Consider the following 3987-nt stretch of genomic DNA (forward strand, 5'->3'; position numbering starts at 1 on the left):
TGTCCGATCTTCCGGCCACGTCGAAGAGGCTCGGAGGTCAGACAGCCTAACGAAAATTATCTCGGAAGGGCACCAACTGCACCGTAGAGGTAAATAGAAGAAGGGAAAGAAACTAGACTTGGAGGCTCAAGCGGCTGCCACACATGGACCGCTCACACTTACTGCTCTTTTATGCTCACGCGTCTAGATCGGTACTAAAACAGTCAACGGAAGACACAACCAGCAAGATTAAGAGAATTTATTTGTTAAAATCCGAGACCAAAAAAGTAACTTAACAGATCTACAGGAAAAACGAGGATAAATAAAATACGATCCCATGCCCACTCTAAGTTCTTTGTTTCCAGGCATTTGATGAGTTAACGCCATAAAATGATATGTTTTACGAGGAAAGTAAGAATAAACAAATTCATGTTATTTAAGAGAAATTACCCTGACCATATATATATATATTCCAACCTGAATTAGACTCTGGATTTGGAAATAGAATTCAGAATTTGGATTTTCCTCCTTCATCTAACATCGGATAAGCGCACATCGCACCCGGCGCGTTACAGAGCTGGTCTCGGACCGATCCGAACGGAATTTTTAGAGAAATACCTTTGGGGAAAAAATCTGAAGGACGTAACATCTGTCTGCTGGTGACCTGGAACTCCGCATCAGCCCGGCTTCAAAGAAATCAAAATACGAAAGTCCTCCTCTCCACCTTCAGCTCGTGGGTGTAATATAAGGGGGGACGCACCAAGCTGGGGCATCACTACACAGCAGTGCAAAGACCATTTTCCATAGGCACACAATTGCATTACACTATTATGTTTTTATTTACAAATATATATAATCAATACACACTGCTGTTCACAAGTTTGGGGTCACGAGAGAGAAAACAAAGCATTTTGTCCATAAAAACAAGAAATTGATCAGAAATCCAGCACAGACAGGGTTAATGCTGTAAATGACTAATGACAGATTATTTTTTTTATGGAATCTCTTCCTAGGCGTACAGAGACCCTTTATCACTCCCATCACTCCTGTGTCCCAGTGGCCCTTTATCACTCCCATCACTCCTGTGTCCCAATGGCCCTTTATCACTCCCATCACTCCTGTGTTCCAATGGCCCTTTATCACTCCCATCACTCCTGGGTTCCAATGGCCCTTTATCACTCCCATCACTCCTGGGTTCCAATGGCCCTTTATCACTCCCATCACTCCTGGGTTCTAATGGCACGTTGTGTTCGCTGATCCAAGTTTAAGTTTAAAAGGCTAATTGATCTTTAGAACCACCTTTTGCAATTATGTTACAGCCAGAAAGACCCATGACAACAGCTCAGCGACCCCAAACTTTTGAATGGTAGCACATTATTAATACATTCAGGATATAGGGTGTTTCTATAGAGACAGCCCTTTGTTCCGTGTCTGTATGGGGATCACTCACACTTACGGAACCAGCGCCTCAATCAAGTATCTCACTCTCATACAGACGTCGAAGTGTGAAAGCAGACAAAAGAAAGTATTAAATAAATTGTTTCTGTAAGAATGTTTAACGCATCCTCCATTTTTATTAAACAATTAGCAAATCTAGAATTCTAGGAAATAAGAATCGCTGAAAGATTTCAAAGCCAGTCCCTCCCCCGCTGTGGAAAAGGCATCGTCAGAAAATATTTTTTTGGTGATAAACATTAACTTTTTTTTTTTTTTTTTACCTTTGTCTGCCATGTATGAAAATATTCCCATTTTCACGCTTTTAAACACAAAACCCCTGATGCTCACTTTTTGCTTTCAACATTTTTGTCTCATCCCTTGGTTAATTTTCTCTGCCCGGTGCAATTCCCTCTACATTACCAGCAAACATAACGAAAATCTACAACAAAAACACTGGAAGTGCACCGTTCAAACGATTTTCTATAAATATGTAGTGTCTAGAATGGTGCAATTTTCTTTTTTTTTTTTTTAAGTACTATTTTGGGCTGTTTTGGCAGAACGATTATAAATAAAAAAGTAAAATTCAAGTTTTCCATGTCAGGAAGACTAAATTATTTTTTGTAAAAAAAAAAAAAAAAAAAAAAATTACGAAACTAAAGTATGTGATGATTAACCCAGGTACCTAAAGTGTGAAAAAAACAACTTTTCCACCCAAAATGAGTGTTTTCATACAAAGTCTACTTTGGAAAAACATGCTTCATTTGAGTTTATCGACGCCTGTATCATAAGGGACACTTTTTCTTTTAAAATATATACATTTCAGTGCCAAAACTCCAATCGGCAGCTAAGCGCGGTCATGGAGCGGCTCGTCTTATAAATATAGTTTAAGTGCACAGCATTAAGAAAAATCCTTACATTAAAACAATTACCAACCGCGCTGGTCCAGAGAATAAAAGAATCCATACAGAACCCCGATGATGGAAAAACAGGGAAGATGGTTTATGTATATACTGTAAGTACACAAAAATCTAGATTATTAAAACAAACCATAAAAAGCAATATATACTGGCGATTTTTTTTTGGAGGGAAACAAAAAACCTGCCATACTAATATTAACACTTTAAGCAAAAATAAAAAAATAAAAAGAAATTAAACACACCATCATGTTTTATTAAAAACAGAATGATACACTTTACAAGACTTTTACTGATAAACGCGGCAAACCAAGAATACAATAGCAAAAAAAAAAAAAAAAAAAAAGATCCCCTTGGCTTTAAAATAAATGTTCCAAATTTTTCAGAGAAAAAAAAAAAAGAAAAAAAAAATTAAATTGCAGAATGATTTTTTTCTACAAGCAGGGGGTCCCACAGCTATTTAGACGCATTAGCGGATATTGGTGATGACGCCAACATTAAGTTTATCCTCTTTTGCTCAAACCTGGCCGAAAGGTCGAAGAAGCCCATCTTCACGATTTCATTGCCAGCCAATGGGATTTTTGGTATCAAAGGGAAGTGTAAATAAAAAAAAAAAAATTAAATTAAATAAAATATAGCTACTTAGAGCGATAAAGAGGCTCACGATGTCCGATACCGCCTGAGTTTGCAGCAAACCGTGAATTTATTCAAAGCGTAGGCACAGTGGCAAAGAACAGTTCGACAGCCGGGTGTCATCCTCATTTGGTGACTTTACAGTAGCAGCAGTTCAAAAAAATAAAGACTCAGAGCATCCCCGCCGGAAAAGAAAAAAAAGACTTGTACATAACCAATAAATAGATCTTTTTGTTTTCTTTAAGACCATTTCATACACTTTCTGTAATGAAAATCCATCTTCCTTTCAAATTAGAACATTAAACCCGGGAGCGTAGCCGTGTTCGGGGGGTGGAGAGAACGTGTTTTAGGTAGAAGTCGCAATCCTTTGGGTGGGGGGTGTGGGGGGGGTGGTAAAAATGAAGAAAATCATTTTGAATTGTGAGAAGTTATTTACACAACTGCTGTATAGCAAAAAGAAAAAAAAAAAGGGGGGAAAAGGGAAAAAAGGGAAGAGGGGAAAAGATGGAAGAGGGGAAAAGAGGGAAGAGGGGAAAAGAGGGGAAAAGAGGGAAGAGGGGAAAAGAGGGAAGAGGGGAAAAGAGGGAAGAGGGGAAAAGAGGGAAGAGGGGAAAAGAGAAAAGGAGAAAAAGGGAAAAAAGAAAAGGAGAAAGGAAAAAAGGGGAAAAAAGGTAAATGGGGAAAAAAGGAAAATGGGAAAAAAAAGAAAAAAAATGGGGAAAAAAGGAAAATGGGGAAAAAAAGAAAAAAAATGGGGAAAAAAGAAAAAAATGGGGAAAAAAGGAAAATGGGGAAAAAAAGAAAAAAGGGGAAAAAAAGAAAAAAAATGGGGGAAAAAATGGGGAAAAAAAAAATGGGGAAAAAAAGAAAAAAAAAATGTCCCAAACCCTACAGAGAAATTAGAAAATGTTGATATGTGAGACGGTGGACATGCAGGCTGTTTCCACCGATCCGTGTTTAGTTTTAAGCATAAACGATGGTGCCGCGTGATGACTTCTTCCATTTTTTTTTCTTTTAAAGCATC

This window comes from Spea bombifrons, chromosome 5 (genome assembly GCF_027358695.1).
Source record: "Spea bombifrons isolate aSpeBom1 chromosome 5, aSpeBom1.2.pri, whole genome shotgun sequence".
Taxonomy (NCBI): domain Eukaryota; kingdom Metazoa; phylum Chordata; class Amphibia; order Anura; family Pelobatidae; genus Spea; species Spea bombifrons.